Source organism: Pteronotus mesoamericanus, unplaced genomic scaffold (assembly GCF_021234165.1).
Source record: "Pteronotus mesoamericanus isolate MK-2021 breed Mesoamerican mustached bat unplaced genomic scaffold, CSHL_Meso_final scaffold_167, whole genome shotgun sequence".
Taxonomy (NCBI): domain Eukaryota; kingdom Metazoa; phylum Chordata; class Mammalia; order Chiroptera; family Mormoopidae; genus Pteronotus; species Pteronotus mesoamericanus.
The window spans coordinates 21,910,844-21,931,874 of NW_026555308.1; the positions used below are offsets into that span (position 1 = coordinate 21,910,844).

The 21,031-nt window shown below is 50.3% G+C and overlaps 1 protein-coding gene across 1 annotated transcript in view; it reads left to right on the top strand.

Annotated features, from left to right (window-relative positions):
* Nucleotides 1-14,421: 14,421 nt before the first annotated feature.
* SRRM3 (serine/arginine repetitive matrix 3) overlaps nucleotides 14,422-21,031 on the top strand; it is a 54,304-nt gene continuing 47,694 nt past the window's right edge. Inside the window, exon 1 of the mRNA XM_054589753.1 lies at nucleotides 14,422-14,559. The gene's annotated coding sequence lies outside the window, so the exon portion shown is untranslated. The remainder of the gene's footprint in view (nucleotides 14,560-21,031) is intronic.

The window sequence follows — 21,031 nt, forward strand, 5'->3', positions numbered from 1 at the left end:
CTCACCACCCTGAGGCAGTCACAGCCCCTTCAACCGCCCAGCTACTCTAAAAGGCCTGACGGGCAAGCACCACCCAGCTCTCCCATCCTGTGCATCTGTCTGCCTGGGAAGAGGCTGTCAGATCACACAGGGCCTTCTCCCCATTTTAGAGCCATTTCTCACTCTCCAGCTGGCAACATAACCCTGTCAAGCAGCTCTGGTAGGAAGTCTTGGCAAGTCCCTCTCCTTCTCTCACTCCCCTTCCTCCCTTCCTGGGAGCCTCAGGCTGGCCCAGTCCCCCTTAGGAGAGGTCACAGCCAGGCTGCGTGGTCCCCCTGACTTGAGCTCTCCATCACCCTGTGTAGCCCTTTCCTCCCTAAGCCACCAGCTCAGCTCCACTGCAAACCCCACCTTCATTGCCTAAAAATAACTTCTCTCCACTCTGCTCGCTGCCTCCTGGGCTCCTGCGGGTGTTAATATTCTCCCAGCCAGGCTGAGAGCCTCGTGCTAGGCAAACTGCAGGCCAGTAATTAGGTTAACTCCCCTCCTGCCAGGGACAGAGGCCCAGCGGACTCGTGGGGCTGGGTAGGAGTGACTGGAAAAGCTCCTTTCACAGGCTGGGGTGATTCTGTATGGTGTGTGTGTGTCACCCTGGGTGTATGTGATAAGTGATGCATGCATGTGTGTGTGGTGTGTATGTTATACATGTATGTGATGTGTGGTGTGTGTATGTGTATAAAGTGCCTGTTCGCATGGCAGAGCATCTTCTTCTCGCCTAGAAACTTCCACAGCTGCCATCTCCAGCATGTCTGTGAGGAAAGCAGAGAGGAACTGCCCAGCCAGCCCCATCCCAGTGTGAGTCCAATGCAGCTTTAGCTGCCTTTACAGGACAGCTACTCTGTCCCAGGCACCTACTGGTCATAGGGATGTGGGGACAAATAGCAAACTGAGGCTCAAGTCAAGTGATCTTGCCAGCAGTGATTGGTGGGTGGGACCTGAGTCCTCATGGAAACCTGAGCAGAGACCAGCCCAAGGTGCTTTCCACAGGGGAGGATCGGGGTCATCAGCCTGGCTGTTGGCAGGGAGGGACTGTGGGAGAGGCCACAGGAGAGGGTGGGAGGGGGCGCTGCCCACATGCTGGCAAGTCCTGGCACGGGAGCAGAGGCCATGGCCGGTGCTGGGTGCCAGGCCTCTCCTGGGGGCCCTGCTGTGACTGAGGCACGTTCATGGCGACGTATGTTTAAATGTTAGAAACAGCACATCAAGCCTGCCATCCTGGGCAGCGTTGTTCATACAGGCTGAGTACAAACAGGACCTAATTTAAAGATAAAGCTAAATAGCTGTACAGAAGGTATGTGGAGGAGCAAAATATGAAAATAGAGCACAAGCTGTGGCATCATGCTATGTTATAGATTTGACGCCATGGTTCCCAGTTCAACAGAACCTTCCAAAAGAAAGAGTCCAGCAGGGCTGGAGTAGCCCCGAAGGGCAGCCTAGAAGTTGAGGCTGTTGAGGGTCAACAAGAGTCCACCTCATTCTAGACCTCCCCACCCCTCCAACCCTCCAAGGCTGTGGATCCTTAAGTAAATTACTTAACTTCTCTGGGCCTCAGCTTCCTCGCAAGTAAAATGGAGGTGATAATGCCCATTGCCATTCTTGCTGAGAGGCTTAAGTATACAAGGTCCATAACACACAGTAGGCACTCAATAAATGGTGCCTATCCTTGTGCTTTTCCTCACTAGGAGGCTAGGGCCCTCCTGGGGTTCACAGGGAGGCTCTCAGACTGAGGGTGGGGCCACCAGGAAGAGGGCTCTGGCTGGGCCGTGCAAGAACCAGAGATATGGAAGCAGGTACCTGGGGAGAAGCCACAGGCTGTGCAGATGCACAAGGCCTTGCACTTCTCCCAGCCCCCCACTCCCAACTCTCCGCCCAAATACACACAGGGCTGGGCCAGCACTGGCTTTGTCTGAGCTGAGCAAGCTGGGCTCTGGCTCAGAAAGCAAACTCAGCCTGCCAGTGTCCCTGAAGGAGTAGTGAACTCAAGACAAGGGGGGAGAAGGAGACCCCTCTGCTATGAGTGCATTGGGAGGTTTTTTATTGTGCAATTAAATGCACTGCTACTGTGTGTGCATGCACACACGCGCAGACCTTTACCAGATGATAGCTCAGCTCTCTTCTGTCCCAACCTGACAGCCTGCCCCAAGTCATCCTCCCCTCCCCAGAACAGGGCTGCCGAGTGGGCGGGCTGGGGATGGTCCAATCCAGAACCCTGGAACTCCCCGGGGCCCCCCACCGGGCTCTGCTTCCTAGCCCTGTCCCCAGCTCACTCAGCCTGCTGTCTCAGCTTGGGCAAGGCCTGGAGCTCTGGCTGATCTCTGCAAGGAAATGAGTTATCTGTCCTTTCGTGTAAGGCAGATTTCTACAGCTCAGAGATGGCTCCTTTTGGACCACTGAACAGTCAGGCCTCACAGAAGAGATGGGCCCAGATTAGAACCCCACAAAGGGACCTTCAGTCCATGCACTCCTGCCTCTGGGTGCCTGGAGGCCCTGTTCATTGTGGATGTGCTTCTCCCATAGGTAGGCCATCTCTAGCCATGTCTGTCCCAGCACATCTCGCTGGAGTATGTATGTGTGCGTGCATGCATGTGTGTGGGGCCCATGTTGATGCAGAGATAGGTGTGTGCTGTGTATGTCAGAAATTGTGTGATGTGATGTGTGTCTGGGGGTTGTACAGGTGTAGGGGAGGCATAGGCAGGCTCATGAGTGTGTGCACGTAGTTGAGTAGACATGGCATGTGTTCTAGAGTTAAGCCCAAGACTTTGCTGGAGGCCAAAGTGACAAAATTGAAGCTGCCCTACTTTGGGCACATCATGAGAAGGCAGAGTTCTTTGGAAAAAACAATAATGCTGGGAAAAAATAGAAGGTAGCAGGAAAAGAGGAAGATCAAATACGGACTGACTCCATAAAACAAGCCATGGGCATGCGTCTGCAGGAGCTGAGCAGGGCCGTTGAGGAGAGGATGCCGTGCACATCACTCATTCACAGGGTCGCCAGAGTCGGAGCCAGCTCAGTGGCTTGTAACAACAACAATGAGGCATGTATGTGGCACATATATGTGTGGTGTGTACAGGGCGTGCATATGAGGCACGAGTGTGGGACAAGTGATTAGAATGTATCTATGGGGTATGTATATGGGACATATATTTGGGGCATGAAAGCATGGAGGACATGCATGTGGCATGTATATGAGATACATGTAAGCTGTATGTGAGGCTGGCGCATGTGTGTGCTATACGTGGATGTGTGCAATGGGTTCAGATAACTGGAATGTATTCTGCTGTCAAACAGATACTGGATATAAAACTGGGTCACATCCTCCAAGACAGCCTCCGCTGCCATCACTACAGCTGTCCCTACTGCATTTCCACCCCCCACTTCCAACCAATACCTGTCCTGGTCAGAACACGTGGACTTAAGCACATGCTCCAGGCCTCCAAGAACAGCTTGCCACACACTCCTTAGGGGTAAGGGTCCTTAGGCCAGGACACCTGCGCATGGGAACAACCTGCATGCTTCCTGGACCTGGACATATTAGGTGCCCAGTGTGAGACGGTGGGAAGATGGGTGGTGAGGATGACCTATGGTGACCTGCCAAGGGAGAGCGCACGTCCCAGGCTACAGAGATGGCTGAAGGGCTAGGGCTGGCTGCCTGCACCCTTCCTTTGTCTCTCTGCTGACACTCTCCCCTTGTTTCCATCCCATCTTCTTTCACCCATTTTCTCTCCTCACTCTAACCTTTCCTTTCCTGGGTACTAAAACTATTTTTTCTTAAAATACATACAAAAGTGTAGGAATCATTCATATACAGTTCAATTAATGTTCACAAATTGAACACACCCATGTACCCAGCATCCAGATCAGAAAACAGCATTACCAGCCTTCCTGTGCCCTTTCTAGTCACCACCCTGCAAGGATATCCACTATCCTGACTTCTAATACTGTAGATTAGTTTTGTCTAATTAGTCATTTTTAACCCCAACATCTGAGTTCCTGCCCAGGAGCGGCCATGTTGTCTGTCTCTACCTTCCACCCCGCTGCTGCAGGCAAAGAATGAAGGACCTGGCTGGCCCTCCTCACAGGCACCTGTCAAAGGTCTCCCCTGCTTGAGTGTTTCAGGGCTAAGTTCCATAGCTTGACAATGAATAATTAGTTTCTTGTTTTTATTTTTTAAAGTATATTTTATTGATTATGCTATTACAGTTGTCCCATTTTTTTCTCCCCTTTATCCCCCTCTGCCCTGCACCCTCTCTCTCCAGTATCCTTTCCCCTTAGTTCATGTTCGTGGGTCGTACAAATAAGATCTTCGGCTTCTCCATTTCCTATACTATTCTTTACCTCTCCCTGTCTATTTTGTACCTACCATTTATGCTTCTTATTCCTTGTACCTTTTCCCCCATTCTCCCCACTCCCACTCTCTGCTGATAATCATCCATGTGATCTCCATTGCTTGACTCTCTTCCCATTCTAGTTGTTTGCTTTGTTTTTGTTTTTATTTTTTAGGTTCAGTTGTTGATAGTTGTGAGTTTGTTGTCACTCTGCTGTTCATAGTTTTGAACTTCTTTTTCTTAGGTAAGTCCCTTTAACATTTCATATAAGGGCTTGGTGATGATGAACTCCTTTAACTTGACCTTATCTGGGAAGCACTTTATCTGCTTTTCCATTCTAAATGATAGCTTTGCTGGATAGAGGAATCTTGGATGTAGGTCCTTGCCTTTTGTGACTTCAAACACTTATTTCCAGCCCCTTTCTTGCAAGGTTTCTTTTGAGAAATCAACTGATAGTCTTATGCGAACTCCTTTGTAGGTAACTGCCTCCTTTTCTCTTACTGCTTTTAAGGTTCTCACCTTATCTTTAATCTTGGGTAATTTAATTATGATGTGTCTTGGTATATTCCTCCTTGGTTCCAACTTGTTTGGACTCTGAGCTTCCTGGACTTACATGTCTATTTACTCCTCCAGATTGGGGAAGTTTTCTTTCATTATTTTTTCAAATAAGTTTTCAACTTCTTGCTCTTCTTCTCCTTCTGGCACCCCTATGATTCAGATTTTGGAATGTTTAAAGTTGTCCCAGAGGTTCCTAAGCCTCTCCTCATTTTTTTGAATTTTTGTTTCTTTGTTCTGTTCTGGTTGAATGTTTATTTCTTCCTTCTCCTCCAAATCATTGATTTGAGTCCCAGTTTCTGTCCCTTCACTGTTGGTTCCCTGTATATTTTTCTTTATTTCATTTTATATAGCCTTCACTTCTTCCTTTACTTTGTGACCATACTCAACCATTTCTGTGAGCACCTGATTACCAGTGTTTTGAACTCTGCATCTGATAGGTTGACTATCTCTTCCTTGCTTAGTTCTTTTCTGGAGTTTTGATCTGTTCTTTAATTTGGGCCATATTTCTTTATCTCGGTGCACCTGTTACATTTTAAGAGGCGGGGCCTTAGGTATTCTCCAGGGTGGGGCAACCCACTTTGCTGTGTTCTGGTGCTGTATGTGGGTGAGGAGTCAGAGAGGGAACAATGTCGCTTGCTTGGCTCTCGCCCTCTTTCAGCCATTTCTCCTGCTATCCACAAGTGAATCGGGCCTTCTGGTGCTGATTCCTTGGTGGGTGAGTTTTTGTATGTTCTAGGACCCCCAGATCCCTCCAAAAGACTCTCCTGTGAGACAGGGAGTTTCTCCCACCACCACGACCCCCACAGATTTTTACAGCTAGAGGTTTTGAGGCTTTATTTCCCCACACCGGAACCCTGGGTTGTGCAATCTATCTCACTCCTAAGTTGTTCCTCCTGGCTTATTCTCACTTAAATATGGGACCGCCTGGTCCACCAGCAGCTGCCTTGCCTACCTGGTCCACCAGCCACTGCCTTGCCACACATCCTCTCTGCCCCAGCTGCCTATCTCTGCCCCTCCTACCAGTCTGGATGAATGTTTCTTCTTTAACTCCTTGGTTGTCGGACTTCCATACACTTTCATTTCCTGGCAGTTCTGGTAGTTTTTTGTTTTGAAATTTCTTTTGGTTGTGCAAAGAAGCAAAGTGTATCTACCTACACCTCCATCTTGGCTGGAAGAGACATAGCAGTCAAATCATTAGTTTCTATGAGTGTATTAGTTACGGCAATGCTAGCTGCTATAACAAATAAACTCTAAAATTTCAGTAGCTTATCACTGCTTGTTATTTCTCATTCTCTAAAAGTCTTATACTGATGTTCTTGGTCAGCAAGCAGCTCTTCTCCATGTGGTGATACAGGTAGCCAAGTTTCTTCCATCTTGTGGCTCCCTCTCCCCTCCCCAGGGCATTAGAGTTTTGAGGGTCCCACTAACAGATGGGAGAAGAGAGAAGAGGGCACACCTGCCTTTTAGATGCCTTTTTCAGGAAAATGTCACTTCTGCCTACATTCCATTGGTGAGGATTAGTCACATAGTCTGTCTACATACAAGGAGTATTGAGAGATACAGTCCCTGGATGGACATTCATGTCACATTGACAACTCTTTACTCTGGAAGGGGAGAATGCACATTTGGTGAGCTTCTCTTTTACAATAGGCCTCACAGGGAGGGAGAGTCCAGAAAGGATAGAATCTCTTGCTCCTGCTTCTACCTTGCCTGGAGGGCAGAGTCCACTGACTCGGTGCCTCATTCACTTATCCACTTGAGTGACTTCTCACTCATTCATTCATTTGCAAGTTCATTTACTCATTTTCTCGACACCCTTTACACACACTATATCCACTCATCAGTGCGCACACATCCATACACATGTCTACTCCTATGTACCTGTAAGACCCTGTCTAGACCTAAGAGGCACAATAGCTGCATTGACCAGAGTCACATACCCACCATGTAGACAGCTCTCAGGATTTCAGGTTCTGGGGTCCCAAGAAGTCCAGGGGCAGAGAAAGACATGCTGAGGAGCCAAGGATTTGGCAACTTGGTTCTAGGAAGTCTGTCTCTCCCGCAGGGCCCACATGCGAGGGCCTGAGCATGTTTGAGCCTCAGGGAGGAAGAGGAATGTATGCCCTGGTCATGGCAGGGGCCAAGGCCCCAGGCTCAAGGAGTGGAAGTAACACTATGCACAGCTTTGAGGCCAGTGGTTTAGGAGGCAAGGTTGGCTTTGGGTCAGATAGCTTGTGGCTCAAGTCATTGCCCAGGTTACCTATGGACTGGATGGCTCTGGGCAGCTATGAGCTTCTTTGATCTCCAGTGTCCTCATCTATGGAGTGGGACAATGATCCTCAGTTCATGGGCTCATTGTGAGAATTAGTGGTAATGAGGACGAGCATAATCACTGGATTATGACAGGGTTCAAAGTCAGCCACTCTCACTCCTGGGCCCAGGCCAAGGGGACCTGGGTCTGTGGGGGATTTAATTCCAAGTCCCCCAAGTGGACAAGGACTAGGCTGCTGATGACAGCCCCTAACTTCAGCCAGGGATGACCTTGGGCCAGGGTGGGGGCTGAACAATTGGGACAGTTGTGAGACCTTGGTATAGGATGGGGTCCTCAGGTAAAGCCCTAAGGAAGAAGCAGGCAGAGCCCACAGTCTCAGAACATGGCCACCTCCCCTCTTCTACCGCTTCCGCTGATCCCAGCAAAAGCTTCCTTCCTTCACACTACCACATCCTAGGGATCTGAACCCCCAAAAAGACCCTAATGAAGGCAATGCTTAATCCAGAGCAATGGCCCCTTTTGGTGGATTTACAAGATAAGAGGAAAGCAGAAGACGGGAAGGAGGAGGGGAGCTGAGGGAAGGCGAGTAGGGGAGCCTGCCTCCTCTGCTCATTTTTTATTAAAGATCTGCTTCAAGGTCAGCCTTGCCTGTCTGCCACAAGGGACTCCTCAATTTCCCAGGCTCAGCAAGGAGAGAGAGAGAGAGAGAGAGATGCTGAAAGAGGCCTGGGGTGGGCCAGACAGGGAGGTACAGAGAGAAAGAGGCAGTGTGATTCGTGCATGCTCTGTGGACCCAGCAGTGCTGGATGCTGAGAGGGTACCAGGGTGACAGGGAAGGGGGTGAAGAGTGAGAAAAGACAACAGCAGGGGAACACTGATGAGTTGGGCCAGGGACAAAGAATGAACAGTTTGGGTATCAGATCAGGGAGGGACACAGATGCCCAGCTTCTGTTATTTTTCAGGTAAAAGGCACGAGAACATCACTGACCTTTTACCTGCATCCCCAGTTTACTACAAGGCTATAGCAGTGAGGTTAATGTAGAAATCTACAATAATTAGAAAAGCAATACATCTCTCAGAGACAGGTATTTTTAGTCCCATCTTACAAATGAAAAAACTGAGGCTCAATGAGGGTTTTCCAAATCCACACAGTTAGTCAGCAGCAAACCTGAGCTCAGGCAAGGGAACAGCCCAGGGCGTAAGTATGAGCTCTAGGGTAGATAAGAGCCACAGTATCAGTTCTGCAAGTTCAGGAGCAATTGTGGGTCTACCTCAAAGAGTATGATTCTGTAGATATGGCAGATTAAAGATGGCTACCAACTCCTGGTCCCTCCTTCCATCAAGAGGTGGAATCTATGTCCCCGCCTTTGAATTCGAGTAAGGGAGCACTATTTGAAATGGAGGGGACTCTGTAACTGTTTTAACTGGTAGAAAATGGGGAAAGTGATGTGCCTTCTGAGCCCAGGCATTAAGTGGTTGGCAGCTTCTACCTCCCTTCTTTCGGAACACTTGCTCCCAGGTCCCTGATCTGTGGTGAGAAGTCTAAGGGCTCTGCTGGAGACAGCACATGAAGAGGCCTGAGAAAACCTGGAAAAGGAGAGGAGAGCAGAGTCCAGCCCTCCAGCCATCCCCAAGACATGTCAATGCAGGTGCCTTGTACCTTCTGATCCACAACCACCCATCAGCTGGAAACTACCAAGTGATTCCATTTAATGTCTCATGGAGCAGAAGAATCACTTAGCCAAGTCCTGCCCAAATTTCTGACCCACAAACTTGTGAGATACAATAAAATGGTTGTTGCTTTGAGTCATTAAGTTTTGGAATATTTGTTATGCCGCAACAGATAGCCATTAGAGGAGGACTGGAGAGCGCTCAGACACCACCATATTTAACAAGTACTTAAGGTGGTTCTGATGCAGAAGGTTAAGGAAACGCTTGGAGAAGCACTGGATGAGAGGAAACAACTTCAAAGCCAAGTGCCCCCAAGGTGCATGCCTACATCACATCATACAAAGATATGAATGGAAAGAGACAGACAGAGCCAGAGAAAAAGAGATTGGGTAGATTGGGTGAGTAGAGAGGGGAAAAGAAAGTGGAGAGGGAGGACAGAGGACAGCTGGGAGACAGACAGAAAAATAGACAACTTAATTTAATAGGCAATGATTCTTACTCCTCTGTGAGGATACAGGATATATGGAGATAGCCATGACGCAGCCCTGCCTTCAAGGAGTTCATGTTTCAGACACAGGACAGCATGGAGAGAAGGTGGCAGAGACAAGGCAGAATAGGAGAGAAAGGGCAGGGCTAATTCTGAGGTCAGGGTCTCTGGGCCCATGAGCTCAGGTGAATGAAAGCTCCAGGCCGGCTTAGCCACGCCTCTCATCACAGGGTCTTTCTGGCTCTTGCCTCTGATCATGATGCCCCTGGAAGGGCTGATCAGGCACCAGAAGGAGGGAGGATGGGCACCTGGAAAGGGAATTCACCCTGAAGCTGAGTGTTGCAGGACACGGAAAGAGAAAAAGGTGCTACAGCAAACATGAAGGCCTGTGGGGGATGCAGAGGTTAGTGGGCGAGGAGGCAGGGGAGGTGGGCAATGCCAAATTTAGTGACAGACTGAAGGCAAGTGAGTCTGGCTATCAGAGGAGTGGGAAAGAATGAAGTCACTCCAGGAGCAAGACTCTGACTCAGATGCAGAGTACCATGTCTACTTTGAAAAGGTTTATTCATGGCACTATTGTTCTCAGGATACAAATGGCAGAACGTAAGACAGACAAATTTTGCCTGGTGAAGCTAGGCAGAAGACAGATTGAGAAAACATCAAGCATCAAGGGAAGCATTTTAGACATTCAATCAACAAATATTTACTGAGCACCTATACCAGCTATGTGCTGAAACTGGGAATGCAGCAGTGAGCAAAGTCCTTGCCCTCCTGGAGTTCAAGGTCTAGAGTGTGAAGACAGTAAAAAACACAAGTGGATGGCTGATAAGACAGATGGTGATAAGATAAAAATAAAAGAGGATACTCTACAGAAACTATGCAAATGGCAATACGCACACAAAAAGATGCTCAGCATCACTAATCATCAGGGAAATGCAAATCAAAGCCGAAATGAGACACCACTTCAAACCTACTTGGATGACTACATTTTTTAAAACAACAGAAAATAACAAGTGTTGATAAGGTTGTGGAGAAATTGGAATACGTGTGCATTCCTGGTGGGAATTGCAATGGTATGGTTGCTGTGGAAGATGGCATGGCAGTTCTTCAAAAAATTAACCATAGGATTACTATATAATCCAGTAATTCCACTCCTGCATATACACCTTAAAGAATTGAAATCAGAGACTGAAACAGATATATTTACACTCATGTTCATAGCGGCATTACTCAGAATGAATAAACAAAATGTGGTCTACCCACATAATAGAATATTAGTCAGCCTTAAAAAGGAAAAAACCTCTGACACATTCTACAACATGAATGAATCTTGAGGATTTTATGCTAAGATACAAAAAGGCAAATTCTGTATGATTCTGTCTCTATGAGGTACTTAGAGTAGTTAAACTCATAGAGACAGAGAGTAAAATGGTGGGTACCGGGGCTGCGGGGAGAAGAGTTGGGGAGTTAATGTTCCATGTGCAGTTTCAGTTGGGGTTTGGGTGATGGCTACATGGCAATGTGATGTACTTAATGTCACTAAGAAGTACGCTTTATTTTTTAAGATCGTATTTATTTTATGTTTTTAGAGGGGAAGGGAGAAAAGGAGAGAGTGAAACTTCGATGTGAGAGAGAAACATCAGTTGGTAGCCTCTTGTACATGCCCCCATCGGAGACTGAATCCCCAGCCAGGTATGGCCAGGAATCTAACCAGCAACCTTTCAATTTGCAGGATGATGCCCAACCAACTGAGCCACACCAGAAGAGCAATTTGTACATTTTAAATAGGCTCAGCTGGTTCGCGTCATACCACAAAGCAAAATGTTGCTGGTTCCATTTCCAGTCAGGGCACATGCCTGGGTTGTGGGTTTGGTCCCTGGCTGGGGTGCATGCAGGAAAAAACCAATTGATGTTTATCACATCAATGTTTCTCTTCCTCTCTTCCCCCTCTCTAAAAATTAATTAATTAAAATCTTTAAATGGTCAAAATGTTAACTGTTATGTATACTTTACCACAATAATTCTTTTTTCAAAAATTTTTTATTTATTTTCAGAGAAAGAGGAAGGGAGGGAGAAAGAGAGGGAGAGAAACATTGATCAGTTGCCTCTCACATGCCCCCTACTGGGTACCTGGACTGCAACACGGGCATGTACCTTGACCGAGAATCAAACCAGTGACCTTTCGGTTCACAGTCCAGCATTCAACCCACTGTGTCACACCAGCCAGGGCCACAATAATTCTTTTAAAGGAGTAAAAAATAATGCTGGGCAAAGAGATGCTGTTTCATATGGAGAGGTCATGGAATGGTTCATTGATCAAGTGCTATTGGAGCAGAGATGTGTGTTCCAGGAGAGAGTAAATGGGGAGCGGCAGGTACTAGCAGGATGAGGACCAGGCAAGTCCCAGGCAGACATCATGTGAAGTGAAGAGGAGGGGCAGTTCCAGGAGGTGGAAGGTCTGAAGGAAGAAGGGGGAACTAGAGGACTTAAGGACTTGCAAGGCTCTGCCTTGAGGCTGGACTTAGGAAGGGAGGTTGCATGGGTCAGGGACCCAGAATGAAGTGGATATATCCCCCAAAGTTTTAACTGAAGAGAGCTTGATGAAGGGACTCTGCACAGAGGTGTGCGTAAGGATATGGGAATAGAGCAATACAGAATAGAGGAGCACCCAGAGATTTATAACAGTGGGAACCGTTACCATCTGAAGTTGCCACAGGGAAGAAATAATGCCAGAACTTGGCTAGAGGACCTGGAACTGTGGACAAGGGGCTACTGGGCCAGAGCTGGAGAAGAGCTCTGCAAGGGAAAAAATACCTAACTTCTCTCTTCTCCCACTCTTCATTCTCCTGGTGATGCTGCACCCTTGGATGAATCCAACCAGGAGTCAAGAACAAGGGAGACTGGGTAACCCGCCGGCAGAAGTCAGCTTCCCAAGGCCCAGAGCAGGGCAGAAATCAGTGGGAGAGAGACCCAGAAGGGCAAACAGAGAAAAGCCAACACAGATGGTGATGCCTTTTGTTGAAATGAGCAACACAAGGGAAGGAGCCCTCTTTAGAGAATTGGCCGGCTGGTAGGGAAACCAAGATAGAGGTTTGTCTTTTCCTCTGATCCAGGGCAAAGGAGTACAAGGGGTGAGAGTGCTCCTGGGGCTCCCCCTCCCATGTGTGGTAGAATAGATGGCCCAAGGAGGTTGGAAAAGCTTGCTTCAAGCCAGCTTGCAGGGGCCTCTCCCCTTCTCCTCTGAAGCAGTTCCCACTGTAAATCTATGGGACGGGGGCTTCAAGAGGCAGATGATGGGACACTTTCCAGTGTGGCTCAGTTGGTTGAACGTCATCTTGCAAACTTTCAGTTTGCAGGTCCCATTCCCAGTCAGGTCTCATGCCTTGGTCACAGGTTCAGTCCCTGTTGCGTGTACAAAAGGCAACCCATCAATGTTTCTCTCTCACATCGATGCTTCTCTTCCTTCCCTTCTTCCTCCCTTACCCTCTCTCTAAAATAAAAAATGATTTTTTTTAAAAAAAGAGGCAGATGAGGAGGAGGTCAGGAGGAGGTGTGCCCAACTGGGGCAAAGTATTCCTGGGCACTAGTCCCAAATAGAGTTGAGGCCAGGACTGGTCAGAAACCAAATCAGGGTGGTGAGGTTTAAAGCCAACTTGACTTCATTTAAGGAATGGGCTTCACTATGAGAGGTTAGCCTCCCTGCACCTCCTCTGGCCTCCCCCACGCCCCCTTTAACATGTCTAGCCATGGCTCCCCAGGCAAGGAGAGGCATGCAGGCCCCTCTAGCTGTGCAAAAGGGGCAACCCATCCTGGACAGGAAGAACAAGCACACTGATGCTACGCCAGCCCAAAACCCCAGCAGATGAAATATGCATGCAGCCAGAAGGCAGGAGACCAGCAGAGGACTCGCCTCTGGGTCTGTGGGGCTGTGATAATGGCGGCAGCAGCTGTAGTCCACCGCTCTCCCACATCTCAAGTGTTGTTCTGCAGACTAGGCTGGGTCTGCAGTATCAGGGATCCAACCACTCACACACACAAACACACACAACACACACCTAGGACACATGTGGAGGTGAAGAAACTTGGGGGAAAGGAGAGGGGAGGAGGGCACATGCAGACTCCAAACAGGGACACAGAAACAGACACACAGTCATACATATATACAGAGGGGAACACATGCACATAAACCCACACACAGCAACCAGCACGCCTGACCCAGGGACGACTCTCATTATCATGTAAATGCCTTCTTAAAATTTGCCTTAATTGACTCACTAGTTCCAGCCCTTTTCAAGCCTGTTCAGGTACTTCCAGCCCTGCTTGCTGAGGTAGGAGACTTCCACCGGGTCACCACTGGTGCGCTCCAAGCAAAGGCCTCCAAGGTCCTGGCTTCCATTGAGGAAAGGTCTCTGGGCTTCCAACACCCCTTGGGGAGCCCGCCCCTGAATTTCCTCCACTTAGCGGGGTCACTGTTTACTCAAGGAAAGGGAGGCGGCCGCCGCAGGACTGATAGATCATCCAAAGTCGGGAAAACTAACCAAAAGGTGACTTGAACTCAGGACGCCAGACATCCAGCCGAGCGAGCACCACTGAAGATCCAGCGATTCCATTCTCAAAATTCCTCTCATCCGCTGAAATGTCCCCCCACCACCACCTGACCCGGCCTCGGTCCCACCACCAGGATACACGATGAAATGGGTGTTCTGGGGCCGTCTCCCAGATGGACCATGCAGCCTTCTTAAGACACGAGCAGTGTCTTGGCCAGAACTCAGAAACCCGAATTCCACTCCCAGTCCCAAATTAATAACCTCCCTTGCTCCAGATGCTTCCCGGGTCTGGGGTGCCCCCACCCACAAGAAGTGGAACAAATGTCCCGGAGTGGAGAGTCCCCCAACGCCCCATCTCTCGCCTTCGCTGCGGGGGGAGCTGGGTGGGAGGCTCCACGCCTATAGAGGGCGCTGTGGGCATCAGGCCTCTCTGGCCTGTCAGCGGGCAGGGAGGCCGCCTCGATGGTTGTGCGCTGTCCAGCATTTCAGCAATCGGCGGCGGCGGCGGCGCCCGCGAGGAGACGGAGGGCGCGGGGCCGTGGGGGCCCGCGGAGCTGCCCTGCCGAGCCGAACCGAGGTGCTGGCCCGGAGGCGATCAGGACAAGCGGGGCCGGAGGGCCTGACTCCAGCGCCCGGCGTAGCGCAGCGGTGAGCAGGGAGGTGAGAGCCCCTTGGGGCGGGGGCATTTCCCTGAGGGGCTGGGGCTGAGTCGAACCTCGGGCCTTCCTAGCTGGGCTGGGCTGCTCAGAGTCTTCAGTACCCCCAGCCGTAGGTAGGTTGGGGACTGCTAGAGTGTTTGGTCGGGGATGCGATGCACCTGCGGACGGGGATGAGGAACGTTGTTCATTTCACAGAGAGGAATGGAGAAAGTGAGAGCCCTGCGGGGTCATGGACAGGACTTCTCCGGGCATAAATGGCCGTAGCCTGCCCCATGAGAATGCTGGAGAGCCTCCCAACTGCAGTCCAATGGCCGTCCCCCAACTGAGGAGAAGGACCTGCTCCCTAGGGAAGGGAGAGACCGATGCAGGGACCCTGTGGGAATGCTGGTCACTGGGTGGGGTGATGGGAGCAGACCCCCACCTGAATGCTGGGCTTCTGTCCAGCAGAGAGTGGCAACACAAGGGACAGTCTGGCCCCTTTCTCACCTGCCCATATGTCTCTGGGGAGGCAGGAGCTGGCAATGAGAACTGGGTCTCTCACACAGAATGCCATTTACTCTCACACTCAGAAGAGGATGGAGGACACTGAAGTGAAAATAACCACTAAGAGTTTAGGGAGGGTTTCTGTGGGCTCTCTGGATACCCAGGGAGAGTTTCTGGAGCTCTGAGTGGGCCCAAACCTAGAGAAAATTCCTGGTAGAAAGGAGAGATGAGAAAAGAGACGCAGCCTCTGCCTTGCATCCTCCTCCCCCTCCCTTCCAGGGCTTTTGCTTGGACAGTGTTGAGCCTCCTGCAGTTCCTGCTCCTGGCAGCAGGTTCATTGTGGGGATGGATTTGGGGGAAGGCAGAAGGGTAGCCAGTTCTGGCCTGGTACTCCAACGCCTGAGCTCTGTCCTAGCCATAACTTCTCACTCCCCTAAGACCTCATACACTCACCTTCTTCTGGCATCAAGGAGCCTGTTCTGGTCTTTTGTCCTGAATCAAGAAAAAAGGCAGACACTTTGATGGAGAGCAGGACAGGGGCTGGAGAGTTTCTCTGTCAAGGGGGCATCTTAAGGTCATGTCCCCAGCATGTGCCAGATTCTTCCCCAGCCAAAAATAGAACCAAGCTGGCTAAGAAATTGCTCCCACACATCACCAGCTTCTTGGTTCCTTAAATTTATACCCCATCCCACTCTCCTGTGAGGGGTGAGGGAGGAATTCTCGAAGAGTGAATAAAGATGATTGGATTTTAAGAGGTAGGGGTGGGTGGGTTTGGAGTCATGGATTCAGATGTCTGAGAGACATGGGTTCAAATCTAAGTTATGTGACTTCAGAAAACCACTTAACTTTTTTGAGCCTGTTTCCCAATTTGTAAAACAAGTACTATATAGCATTAATAGTATCTACTGCTCAGAGAAATAATCTAGATAATGGATGGGAAACCATTTTTAAGCTGTAAAATACTGGGCAAGTGTTAGTAAATTGAATGCAAGTAAGAATTTCTTTTCTTTTTTTTTTAAGACTTTATTTATTTATTTATTTATTTATTTATTTATTTTAGAGAGAGGGGAAGGGAGGGAGAAAGAGAAGGAGAGAACAACAGTGTGAGGTTGTCTTTCGAGCACTCCCCGTTGGAGACCTGGCCTGCAACCTAGGTATGTGCCTTGACTGGGAATCAAACTGGCGACCCTTTGGCTTTCAGGCCGGTGCTCAATCCAGCACAAGTAAGAATTTCTTAAGGAGGATATGGTTAAAGGTGGAAAAGTTTTCAGCATTGTCTAAAGCATGTCTTTCTCTTTTCCCAGAGGAGAAGGGCATTGGTTGAGGGCCTAATACCAGGCTCCGTGCTAGGCACAGTGCTATAGCTGACTCAGTTAATCCTCACAAAAACTTCACAAGGAAGCCATCATTGTCCCTATTTTACAGCCAAGACACAAGACCTGAGTGACTTTCCCAAGGTCATGAAGCCACACAAGCTGTCTTGTCTAGGGTAGACATGGAGGTGATTATCTGTCCCAGTCCCTTGATACCAAGGCCCAGTTAAATGTCAGTTTCTTGATTCATGCTGCCAGCCTTCCAGGTGGAGAGCCTGAGGCATATGGGCGAAGGTGTGCGATGCAGGGAGGCGCTGACTCCCTCAAGGTCGCTAGGATATTTGGAGGTAGAATGTGCTTTGAACTGGCCAGCTGAGCGCCCCCACCGCAACCCACCCCCACCACTGTCATGCATACCAAAGGGGAAATGTGGGTCTGACAGGCACATCTGCTTGCTGCTGCACCCCCCTCTCACGTCCTGGGCCTGCCAACCTCTTGCTGACCTCGGCAAGCCAGTGGCTGCCAGTTTCTTTCTGAAGTGGTTAGTCCTCCCCCTCTGAAATGGGGCCTTGGTCGTAAGCAAGTTCCCCATTGCCGGCATGTGCCTCCACTGCTGACTTTTCCCTTCCTCTGACCACTTCATACTGCCGCCAGGGGCAGAATCATAGTTTCTCCTGTTCCAGCAGCCAGCCCGGGACTCTGCTGAGATGGGGGCAGCCCACTCTCTTCTTTACCTCCTATACACACTCCGAGCCCCTGCGATGGACCTATCACTTCACTTACATTATCTCATTTCATCCTCACCTAACCTGGTCCTTTTCACAGAGGAGCCAAACAAGGCCTGGAAGCGACATGACTTCCCCAAGGTCACGGAGCAAATTTTCATAACAACCCTCGCCCACTGCCTCAGGGGCCCAGTCTGGCTTCCACAACCCCACTCTGTCCTCAATTCTTCAGGTCCTCCTGCAGGAGGGTCAACCAGGGCACAGTGGGTCAATGGGAGTTGAAAGGTGGCATGTGCGGGAGGTGGCAGAAGGGCTCTAGGACATGAGTCCAGAGACTTTCTCTCTGGAACCATCTCTGACCCCGGCTTCTTGTATGACCTTGACCAGGTCCCTTCCTTCTCCGGGCCTCAGTGTCCTCAACCACAAAATGATAGGGATTGACTAGATGCCCCCAAAGGCCCTGCCAGCACCAAGAGTTTAAAATCTCTCTGTTCTATAAATCTGTATGTTGGGAAGCCTGTGGGAAGTATGTGGCTTCCAAGAAATAGAAGTCATCTCCAGTGTTTTAGGTTTGATTTATTCACTGGAACTGCGATTGAAAATGCACCCATCTCTCCCACCTACAAACCTGGGGACTTAACTCAAGGGGGAAAATATGACTTGGAGAGGCCCCGTGGGTCACCTGGAGATCCTAGGCTGAAGCCATTCTGGCCCAGGACACTGAGGATGCCCTGCACACACCTCCCAGAGCTGTTTACCGGACTCCAGGAGGCCCCAAGACACACAAGCACAGGCCCCTCGTCTGGGGAAGCAGCAGGGGTGTGGTGGCTGAGGCTTATTCACGGAGTCTTGGGGACAGGGAGGGATTTTGCAGCTGATGTTCTAAAGAGAGGATGCAGGGCCCTGCAGAGGGGGTGGGTCGGTATGGCAACTAGTGTAGGCCAAGTGGGGAGGGGCAGCCGGGCAAGAAATGTAGAAGTTCCTTCTTAATTCCAGCACCTGGGGTCAGTGAAGGGGTGGGGAGCTCAGACAGGAGGGAGGGTTTAATGAGAAAAGAAAAGATCAGAAAGAGGACACTCAGTAAGAGTGGGTTCAGAGAGGGATGGGTTTGGGAAGTGTTCAATGAAGGAACAGAGAGATCAGTGAGAGCGTAGAGACCCAGAGGAGCAGAGGAGCCTATGAGAGCAAGGGGCTCCTTAGAGACCCCAGCCAGACCCAGGCCTTCTAGACCTTCATCGTGGCTTAGTGCCTGCCAATGCCTTTGGGTTTCTGCCCCTCCACCTTCCTCTGGGTTATGAACACAAAAGAGCAACAGCCCCATCCCCAGAGGCCAAGCCCATCCAGAATGGGGCTCTCAGGGGACCTAGGCAGATGTGCCAGTTCCAGGTTGCCCAGGCTGACTTTTGGCCTGAGAGGACGGCCTCAGCAGCCATGTAAGCCTTGTCTCCGAGCAGCCCCCAAACCCCAGGGTCTCCCATCCCGCCGCCAAAGGCCAGCCGGCCCATCCATTTGCAGCACCGCTTCCTCAGCAGTCAGCCTGGCCTCAGCCTCCTGCCGCCCCCACCCTGGCCTGCTGCCCACTGCAGAGGCCGCTGTGCCAGTTGGAGCTGGCGGGCAGTGCCACTGCTCCCTTAGCATCCTGCCGGCGCCTGTGAGGGCCATGAGGCAGCCTGGGCCCAGTGAACTGGACCTTGGGGTAGAGGCAGCTTACTGCGCTGGGGAGCTCTTGGCCTTGCAATTTCTAGCTTTGAGTATAGCCTGTGGCTTTGAACAACTCCCCCAAACTCCCCAGGATGGAGACATGTTAAAGTAAGTTTCATTGAAGTCTTTTGATTTGAGAAATGACACATCTTTATTGTACAAGACTTGGGAAATAGAGAAACCAAAGAAAATAGGGATCAATAGTAGTCCCACCACCCAAAGATAGCCACTGTGAACAAAGCGAGGGGGAGAATTTCCTTCCAGGATTTTGTCTGGGTTCAGAGATACATAGACTTAAATAACTGGAAACATGCTGCTGGGGGAAACCAGTATCTTCTTTGTTTACTCTACCATGGGAATTTTCTGATGTCTTTAAAGATTCTTCAAAAAGCTTTCTTTGGATGGCCTTGTGAAGGCTGGGCTTGGGCGGAGTTGCTTCTCAGGGAGCCAGTGAAAGCTGCAGGGGGAAGTTTGCCCCCTCTCCCTGCGCTCCTGGGTGGGGCACGCCTTCAGGGTCTCCTAGCTGCAGTTTCCCTCGGAGAGGCTGGCTATGGGGCCTGTGACTAGTCAGCGCGGGACTGAGGTGGCCTACTTCCTCAGTCCCTTCGCTGCCAGCACCAAGATGGGTAGAGCCAAGGCTTCTGGGAGAGGGGGATCATGAGAAAGTCATACACCCCCTGGGGAGAGGGAGAGCCTGGGTCCAACAAGACCCCAGAAGAAAGAGTTCAAAACTGGGAATCTGGCAACTGTCAATCTTCTGGGCTCAGATCTTTTTTCAGATCTCAGATCTCCACAGCCGGGTCTTTTTCCTCTCCTGCAAAACAAGCAGAATGATACCTTCCTCCACATGGGCCATAGGAAGAGACTCCGGCAAGGGGTATGGGAGCTCCCAAGAAAGGAGAATACCCAGAACACTTCCCAGGGACAGTGGTCATGTGAGTGTGTGACCATATAATCAACAGCTATCAGCGCCCCCTGTTTTCTGGGCACAGTAGGAGCGCTGAGGACACCCTGGCCTTGAGGAGCTCCCAGACTAGTGGGAAATGGAGGCATAAGGAAACTGACAGTGACAACCTACTGAGATTCTGCTGGGACTAAGGTGCCCACGCTGATGTGGCAGCCAGAGGAGGCTCCTGGGAGAGGGGCATTGAAGCTGGGCCTCGGAGAATGACAGCGGAGGTACCAGACAGAGCAGGCAGAGGCATGGCACTCCAGAGAACAGTGTGGACAACAACACAAAAGTTCTGGTGAACTAAGGGGACAGTGGACGATCTAATGTAGTCATAGCACAGAGGGCATTCCTGGGAAGAGAGGGCAGCCGGGGGGAGTAGTAGGCTGGGCCAGGTCTGGAAGGATCTTGAAAACCACCGCAAAGAGCTAGGAATTTGTTTGGAAATCAATGGGAGTCATGGAAGGCTTTGGAGCAGTGTCATGAACAATCACACGTGGACTTTAGGAAGCCCACTCTGGTTATATTTGGTCGGGGAAGGGAGGATGGGGAGAAAGAGACCAAGGACAGAAAGGCCAAGAAGGAGGTGATGGCGCAGTGGGAGAGGAGACAGATACTGGAGACACTCCCCTGGGAGATTTGACAGGAGCGTATGTGCACGTGCTCCAGGTTGGGTTCACTCAGGGAGAAAGAAAGAGCCATGGAGTAGGGACAGGATGAGAAGCGAGGCAGTCTGTCCTTCATGCCTGCCCCAGCTGCTGGCACAGACGTCAGTGTCAGACGGAGAGGCCCAGGCTGGCGCGGGTAAGCTTGAGGACGGGCAGGGGAGCCCAGCCATCTCTTCTGGGATGGCAGGGAAGCTGGGACACTCAGCAGGCCCTGCCTCCGGGCAATCCTGTCTCCCCTCCCTGTCTGACAAGGTCAGACGCTTGTTTCTTGATCCTTGTGACCCACCCATTATTGTTTCCAACAATAAAGGAGGCACACCTCTCTTCCCTACCTCCCAATGTCTCTCTTCGCCTGTCCTTTGCTTCTGATACATTACAAAGCATAGATGATCATTCATTCATTCATCAAACATTTTCTGAACTGAAAAGCTCAGCTATCTTTGTCACCCCCAAACTCTGTGGGAGGCACTGGAGAAAGGGAGGAGCTACCCTCAGTCTCGCGAGGAGCAAGGCCTATAAGCTGGTGAATGTTTTGAGATGGAATCCGGGTTGTGTGGGAGCATCCCCAGGGCTGCTGGGCAGTTGTGGTGGTGGGAGGGTTGCCTGCCTGGGTCATTTTGGGGCCAGTATTTAC